The following is a 9008-nucleotide window of genomic DNA, read 5'->3' as shown; positions in this document are numbered from 1 at the left end:
GGACTTTAGCATATGTCCCTTAGCAATAAGCCTAGACTATGTTAGCAGTTGCTACTGTAGCCTAGTCTATGATTCTGACATCTAAACCTAAGAAGCTAAAAGCTTAGAATATGCCAATAAAACGTATAAATAATCAGTATGTACTCATTTCAAATAATTATTAATTAATCATTAACTATAATACACAAACAAACAAAAAAACTTCCAACCTTTTGTTTACATTCAGCACTTACGAGTACCGAACAATCACCAAGCAACCACTTTTCCTAGCACACAGTAAGCCATAAATTTTCATTCTCTCTCTTCAACTAATGAAACTACCAAACAGTATAATAGCCATTCATTACTATTCTTTATTCTATCTCTACCTAATGGAGATACCTACTTACTGACAGCTATAATGAAACATATACGTAATATTAAAACAGAAGATTTCTAGAAAATGATATTGTCATGATACAATAAAGTTTGTTCATACTTACCTGACAGATATATATATAGCTGTAGTATTCTCTGACGACCGACAGAATTTCAAAACTCCCGGCAAACGCAGTGGTTGGCTAGGTGGTTAGTACCCATTCCCGCCGCTGGGAGGCGGATACCGGGAACCATTCCCATTTTCTATTCAGATTTTCTTTACCACTGTCCCCTGAGGGGAGGTGGGTGGGTACTTGATTATATATATCTGTCAGGTAAGTATGAACAAACTTTATTGTATCATGACAATATCATTTTGTTCATGACACTTACTTGCCAGATATATATATAGCTGAATCCCACCATTGGAGGTGGGAAAGGGACAGAATAGAAGGATTTTGGAAGGAAACATTTCACATGCAGATGATTGACATCTTGGTTCCCTACCTGTTAGCATAGCTGACTTCGTGATTACTGTCACCCAAGCCTGCTTCTGCTTAACTAGAATTTCCAGCAAGGTAGTGACCTGTATAGCTGGATAGTTCTAGATGATCTGTCAACGGGAGCGTGACCACAATGGGACTAGACCATATTGACCATACTGAAGACAACGAAGCATAATAAATACCACCTAACCTAGCCTCACTGAAGTTAGTCCCATAACTTTCAGGCTAATTAAAGGGAAGACCGCCTCAAGCGGCCACCCTACGACCGTAAAAAAAAAAAAACAAACCCATAATTAAAATCACACACAATCCATTTTCTAAAGGATGGGGTTCGTATTGCTTCTCGTCCCCAATACTGTATCCGCGGAAATGTATGGTCCAAGCGAGTAGCAATTCTCATATGGTCCCGCCTTCACATCTCTGAGGTAGTGTGAAGCAAACACAGAGTTGCTTCGCCAAAATGTGGCACCCAGGATATCACTGAGTGCCATATTTTTCTGAAAAGCCACCGAAGTAGCTACCGCTCTAACCTCGTGAGCATTAACTTTAGCAGTTTAAGATCACCATCCGTGCAGGATGAATGAGCTTCCCTGATGGTGTTTTCTCAAGAAGAACGCCAGTGCGTTTTTAGACATTGGTAATTCCGGCCTCTTGACCGAACACCACAGGTTGTCTGACGGGCCTCTACATTGTTTGGTCTTTTCCAGATAAAATTTGAGAGCTCTGACAGGGCACAAACTCTCTCCGCTCTCGTCCGACGAACTCTGATAACCCCTTGATATCAAAGCTTTTAGGCCAGGGGTTGGATGGGTTTTCGTTCTTCGCTAAGAACGAGGGGCTCAGCGAACACACCGCATTGTGTTTTCTGAAACCCACATGTTTACTCATAGCTTGGATTTCGCTAACCCTCTTAGCTGTTGCCAAAGCGGTTAGGAAAATAGCTTTCCTAGTTACATCTTTCAAAGAGGCAGCGTGCATAGGCTCAATGGGGCTGACATTAAAAACTTTAAGACAACATCTAAATTCCATGAGGGAATCTTGTCTCGTGGAGCTTTTGATGTTTCAAAGGACCTCAATAGATCGTGAAGATCTTTATCATTTGATAAATCCAAGCCTCTGTGTCAAAAGACCGTTGATAGCATACTTTTGTAGCCTTTAATCGTTGACACTGAAAGTTTGTCTATCTCTCTAAGATGTAAGAGAAAATCAGCAATCTGGCTCACAGAGGTCGTGGAGGAGGAAATATTTTGCCTCCTACACCAACCTCTGAAGACAGCCCACTTCGATTGGTAGACAGCTTGGGAAGATGTTCTTCTAGCGCTGGCAATAGCTCTTGCCACCGATCTTGAAAAACCTCTCGCTCTGGCCAACTTTTGGATAGTCTGAATGCAGTCAGACTCGAGACGGAGAGGTTTCCGTGATACCTCTCGAAGTGGGGCTGTCTGAGTAGATCGATTTTTTCTGGAAGTGTCCTTGGGAAATCTACCAGAAATGACATGGCCTCTGTGACCCAGTCGCTTGCAGGCCAAAAGGGGGCTATCAACGTCATTCTTGCTCCTTCCGACGCCGCAAACTTCCTTATTACCTCTCCCAGGAGTTTGAATGGAGGAAAGGCGTAGAGATCCATCCCCTTCCAATTCCAAAGCATGGCGTCTATTGCTATTGCTCCTGGGTCTAGAACCGGAGAGCAGTAAATCGGAAGCCTCTTCGTTTTTGCTGTCGCAAAGAGGTCTACCAGTGGGCTTCCCCAAAGTTTCCACAACTCCTTGCAGATCTCTGGATGGAGAGTCCATTCGTTTGGAAGCATTTGATGTTGACGGCTGAGGATCCGCACGAACGTTCTGCTGTCCTGAAACGAACCTCGTTAGAATAGTTACATTTCTCAGCTTCGCCCAAAGTAAGATTTCCCTCGTTATCCTGAACAGGGAGCGAGATAGAGTTCCTCCCTGTTTTTTGAGATATGCGAGCGCCGTGGTGTTGTCCGAGTTGACTTGTACAATTCGTCCCACAATCCTTGACTCGAAGCATTGAAGTGCCAAACGAATCGCCTCTAGCTCCTTGAGGTTTATGTGCCAGGACCTCTGTTCCCCTCTCCAGAGGCCTGACACTTCTTCCTCCCCCAGTGTTGCTCCCCAGCCCGTCATGGACGCGTCTGAGAACAACACTAGGTCTGGGCTCAGAACTTTGAGGGACATCCCTTCCGATAGCTTGACGGGATCGGACCACCACTTCAAATGCTCTTTGATCGATTGAGGGATTCTCAAAATCTCGTCTAGGTCTTTCTTGTTCTTCCAGTTGTCTGCTAGGAAAAACTGAAGCTGTCTGAGGTGCAGCCTTCCCAGAGAAACAAATTTCTCCAGCGAGAAATTGGTCCCAGCAGACTCATCCATTCCCTCGCCGAGCAATATTTCCCTTCTCTAAGAAGACCGATACTTTCTCTAAGCATTTTAGCTGACGTTCTATGGATGGAAATGCTTGAAAAGCCACTGAATCCATCTGAATCCCCAGATACACGATGGACTGTGTGGGAATCAGATGGGACTTCTCGAAGTTGACCAGAAGGCCCAGGTCCTTCGTCAGCTGTAATGTCGTATGTAGGTCCTCCAGACACTGTTCCTTTGACGTGGACCGGATCAGCCAATCGTCTAAATAGAGTGAGACTCTTATCTTTGAGAGATGGAGCCATCTTGCTACATTTCGCATCAGAAGCGTGAATATCATAGGGGCTGTACTCAGCCCGAAACAGAGAGCTCTGAATTGGAAGACCTGTCCTTTCAGAACGAATCTGAGGAACTTCCTGGACCGAGGATGTATCGGAACATGGAAATAGGCATCTTGGAGATCCAAGGACACCATCCAATCTCCTGGTCTCAGGGAAGCTAAAACAGACTGTGCAGTTTCCATCTTGAATTTTATTTTCCTTACAAAAAGATTCAGCCTGCTTACGTCTAGGACAGGTCTCCATCCTCCCGAGTGCTTCGAACAAGGAAAAGCCTATTGTAGAAGCCTGGAGAGTTCCGTGACACGACTCTTTCTACTGCTCTCTTTTCCAACATCTGATCCAAAAGGTCTAATAAGATCTGTTGCTTTGAATCCTGATAAGAGGGCGAAAGGTCTATTGGTTCTATGCTTAATGGTGGTTTCGATAGAAACGGGATTTTGTAACCTTTCTCGATCACTTCGAGTGACCAAGAGTTCGCCCCTCTTATCCTCCATGCTTCGGCGAATAGAGCGAGTCTCGCCCCGACTGGTGTCTGGAGGGCCGAAAAGTCATTTCTTTCCCCTGGTTTTTGAGGGGGCTCTGCCCCTAGGGAAACTCCTCCCTCGAGCAGCAGCTCTTGAAGAGCTCTTCCACGAAAGGGCTTATAATTCTTCCTAGAAGCTTGCGTGGTTCTTGAAGACATCTGATCAAGCAGGACGTTTCGAAGACCGAGACAATAAGTCCTGCGTCGCTCGTTCTTGGAGATTTACTGATAAATCCTTTACCATCGATTGTGGAAAAAGATGAGCAGAAAAGGGAGCGAACAACAATTCTGCTTTTTGCGCTGGCGACACTGACTTAGCTGTGAAGCTACAGAAGAGTGCGCGTTTCTTCAGGACTCCCGACGCAAAATGTGATGCCAGTTCGTCGGAGCCATCTCTTACTGCTCTGTCCATGCATGACAAAATACTCGCTAAGTCCTCCAATGAGATGGAATCTGGGCTTCTAGACTGAACATCCAAGACGCCCAAACACCAATCTAGAAAGTTAAAAACTTCCAAAGTTTTATAAAGGCCTTTGAGATGGTGATCTATCTCCGACATTGCCACGAAACTTTCGCTGATGCCAGGTAAGATCTTCTAGGAGCTTCCACTAAGTTGGCGAAATCCCCTTGTGCGGAAGCGGGGATTCTCAAACCTGCTTCCTCTTCTGTCTCGTACCACTTCCCCGATCTTCCACTAAGCCTTGTGGGGGGAAGTGCAAAGAAGTCTTGCCCTTTGTCTTTTTTGGATTCCATCCAATCATGGATTCTTTTTAAAAGCCCTTTTAGTCGAGAGCGAGGTGGCCATTTTGACAAAATTTGGAGTCTTCCTTGCCTTCGAAGAGGTTAGTTGCGAAGGTGGAGAGAGAGGAACTGGAGCTCGGAACTTCTCGGGAAACAAATCTTTTAAAAGACGAGTCAAAGTCTTATAATCCACAGAGGATGAGGTTGTAGGATCCTCCTCCTCTTCCGAAACAGCCTCGCTTGACGATTTATTTCTAATGGAGACATAGCCTTATTCTGCATTGAACGAGAAGAAACCAAAGTTTCACCTCCCTTTCGAACCGTAGGTTTTGTGTTTGAAATCAATTTTGAAGAGGAGAGTCTGCTATGTTCTCCTAACCTTGACTTTCTCTCCGAATTTTCCAAACTGACGTCATACGATTTCTCTTGACGAGCACTGATATTGTAGTTCCTACTACCTTGAAGCATATGGCGCTTAACCTTCTGACTAGCGACCTGTTCTTTTCTTCTCAGGGTGGACTTTATGCATCGACGCCTAGCACCCTCAAAGCGTCCTCATTTGCGTCCTGGGAAAGCGTCCTCATTTGCGTCCTGGAAAAAGCGTCCTCATTTGCGTCCTGGAAAGCGTCCTCATTTGCGTCCTGGAACGCGTACTGATATGAAGGACGACGAGCGTCCTTACTAGCACTACGCCTCGCGTCCTCAAAAACGTCCTCATATTCATCTTCATATCCTTCTTCTGAACTAATATCGTGCGTCTGAAGTCTCTCCAGCCGACGTTTCCGACCCCGAGCGTCCCGAGAAGCGTCCTTACGAGCGTCCTGGTTAGCAAAGCGTTTGTTTTGTTGAATATTCTCTTCCTGTAAGTCAAGATCAATTCCTCCCAATTTTATTTCTGAGCGATCCTTCTGAACGTTCTTCGACTCTGGGAAAAGACGACGGCGGCGGCCGCCTGTGCGGCACCTATTGTCTTTTTCTTTACCGCCAATACTTCTAGAGACTCTCTCAGCAGGACTGCTTGCGCGTTCCTGATTGAGTCGATGAGGTCTAGAAGGCGAAGGATCAGACGAAGACGAAGAACGAAGAGAAGCCGCAGGAGAACGTCTAGATTTCTTGACGGGTAGCCAAAGATCTTTTTTACAACTACGTGATCTTTCCTCTTTCTTGGCGAAAAATGTACCCAACTGTTGACGAATCGCTTCGAGAGTCTTTTTTGATGGTGAAGAACCATATGATGGAATGAACCTTTGAGAAGAAGATGGGCGAGGGGACGCCTTCTTCCTTCTCTCCGGACTCGAATCAGGACGCTCAGAAAGCGTCCTAAATCTCTTGTGCGGGATACTGTCTTCGAAGTCTTCCGGAGAAGACCGAAGCATAAATCGAGGCGGAGGACGCTCTCGATCTCCCGATGAAGCGTCCTCTTCCATCATACCTTTCCTAAGAGGTTGAGAAAGACGATGGCCGCCAGTGCGACGTCTTACATCTTCCTTACCACTCCCACTTGGACTAAGAGGGCGAGAAAGACGATGGCCGCCAGTGTGACGTCTGACGTCTTCCTTACCACTCTCACTTGGAGAGGCTGCGTACTCTTCCGTAAAGACCTTTCCTAAGAGGCGAGAAAAGAGATGGCCGCTTGTGCGACACCTTACGTCTTCCTTACCACTCTCAGTCGGAGAGGTCTTCCGAGATTCCCACCCACGGTGAGGTGAGGACGTCTCGGAGGAAGGAAGAAAAGCATTCCTTCAAGATTCGAGCTTGCGCGCGATCTTTGGCAGCCTGGGATGCGTCTTCAGGATCTGCCGAAGGGACGCCAGACCGGTGTTTAATTCCCGTAACCCTCCTTCGGCCTTCGACATGTCCATTCCCTGTGTTCTGGGAGTCCGACAGAGGTCTCAACCTGGAGGCATTATAGGACCGATCTGACGCCCCCTCCACTTCACTAGGGGCACTAACATTATCACTACACTTTTGCACATTAGATTGTAGCACTTTCATTTTCGATTCAAGGTTCCGAATCGATTCTAAAATGGTAGAAAGGGCATTCCCTTCGGTAACAATCACTTCCTTATCTGAAGGAGAAATTATAGGGTTATGCGTAGCATGTTCTACATTTATGTTAGATTGAGCAACTTTACTTTGACTTTTAACAGAAGCACTCCTGGAGGAAGACCTCCTAATTCTGTCACGCTCAAGTCTACGAATGTAAGATTCATACGCCTTCCATTCGACATCAGTTAACACTTCACATTCTTTGCACCTATCATCCAACAAGCAAACATGCCCTCTACAATTCACACACACTGTGTGAGGATCTACCGAGGCTTTTGGTAGCCTCACCTTACATTCTTCTACACCACACACCCTGAAACTAGTAGAACTAGATCCAGACATCTCAATTCTAAGAAAAATCAAAGCCAAAATCAAAATCCAAACCACAATAGCGTATGCCAAATCACTAAGCCAAGTCCGAAACCAAAAGACAATCCAAATACTCAAGTGACAAATGAAGTTTTCGAAATCCTAAGGGAAGGTCTGTAAACAGATGTTTACCGACCGGCGACAGAAGAAAATCTGAATAGAAAATGGGAATGGTTCCCGGTATCCGCCTCCCAGCGGCGGGAATGGGTACTAACCACCTAGCCGACCACTGCGTTTGCCGGGAGTTTTGAAATTCTGTCGGTCGTCAGAGAATACAGCTATATATATATCTGGCAGGTAAGTGTCATGAACAAAATACATATTTGTTGGCTTCGATGATAGCAGTCTGATCTATTTTATACTTTATGATATCTAATTCACAATTTTTTTTTTATTAAATGTATTGCATGTACTCATTTCAAATAATTATTCAGTAACCATTAACTATAATAAACAATCAAACAAACAAACAAACAAAACTGTTTACGTTAAGCACTTATGAGTACCAAACGATAGCCAAGCAACCACTTTCACCTAGCACACAGTACGTACAGTAATCAAATTTTCATTATCTCTCTTCAACTACTGAAACTAACATACAGTACGTATAATAACGATTCATTTCTATTCTTTATTCTATCTTTACCTAATTTTTTTATTAAATGTATTGCATGAATAAGTTTTTCAATTTACAGCATCCTTTTACCAATAGAATACATAGAGCACATGGGGTAGATGCTGACCAATAGGAGAGCAGGATCTTACGGCGGTGACTAGCATCAGGAACCAATGGGAGAGCGGGAGGATGGTGGCGAGTCTACTCAGTTAGCGGCGCGCAAGTTTTAAAATTGTTCTCGGTGGCCCAGGCGAATCTCAGGACTTTACAGCAACAACCTTTCGTAACTTGAACTATTTTCATATGCAGAGCCCAAAAAATCTTCGTATTTGCTTTCGTAACACGAATTTTTCGTATGTTGAGGTACCACTTGTTTTATAAAATACTACGGCAAATCTAAGCCAGTATTCCACAGAGCGGCCAATGTTGTGGTTTGAAATCAGCCGACAGCGAATACGAGTTTGTTTTGCCATAACGCAATTCTGAGCGAATTCTCTTTCTTCTAGTTAGCATAAACGAATATGTACACACTTGACTTATATGAGACAAGGTTATTTTTCCTTATACGTACAACGTGTTTTTAGGAGGAAATATGAATTGAATATGTCTCGTTGTGAATGTGAACAACTCTTTTTTTTTCGTTAACAGATTACGTTGGCAGCATGTTTATTGCGTAAAAAAATTACGTGATTCCGTTCGCAATCCTCCTTTATATCATCGTAATACAAACTTTACATTATTTATCTTATATCGGCGTGAAACCAACAGTAAAATGTGTTCTTTCAAGCACAGTAGTTTTGATTAAAATGATTTTATCTCAATTTTATCTACGGTTGTGTTTCATGGCATACGTTTACTGGAGTTTTATCCTTGTTGCCAATGTACGATAATAGTCATTAGCAGCTGGAACAGCTTTCTCAGCTTCAGTTATAACTAGGTTTATATTTAACAGTATATTTCCTGATGATCTTTGATCTATAGCGAATAAAGTTATTACATTAAGATATCTCAGTTCTATTCTATACATAACGCCATTTATAACAACTACGGTAATAGTGTGCTGTACTACGATGATTGAAATACAAGCCAAATGGATGTTATCCAATTTGGTTGTACTTAGAAAAA

At 43.9% G+C, this 9008-nt stretch overlaps 1 pseudogene; it reads left to right on the top strand.

Moving 5' to 3' along the window:
• The window catches only part of LOC135221268 (spectrin alpha chain-like), a 136960-nt pseudogene that overhangs the window by 48906 nt on the left and 79046 nt on the right, over nt 1–9008 (top strand).

Source organism: Macrobrachium nipponense, chromosome 2, assembly GCF_015104395.2.
Source record: "Macrobrachium nipponense isolate FS-2020 chromosome 2, ASM1510439v2, whole genome shotgun sequence".
Lineage (NCBI taxonomy): Eukaryota > Metazoa > Arthropoda > Malacostraca > Decapoda > Palaemonidae > Macrobrachium > Macrobrachium nipponense.
Note: the sequence above shows the minus strand (reverse complement) of the source record. Positions and strands in the feature narration are given on the sequence as shown.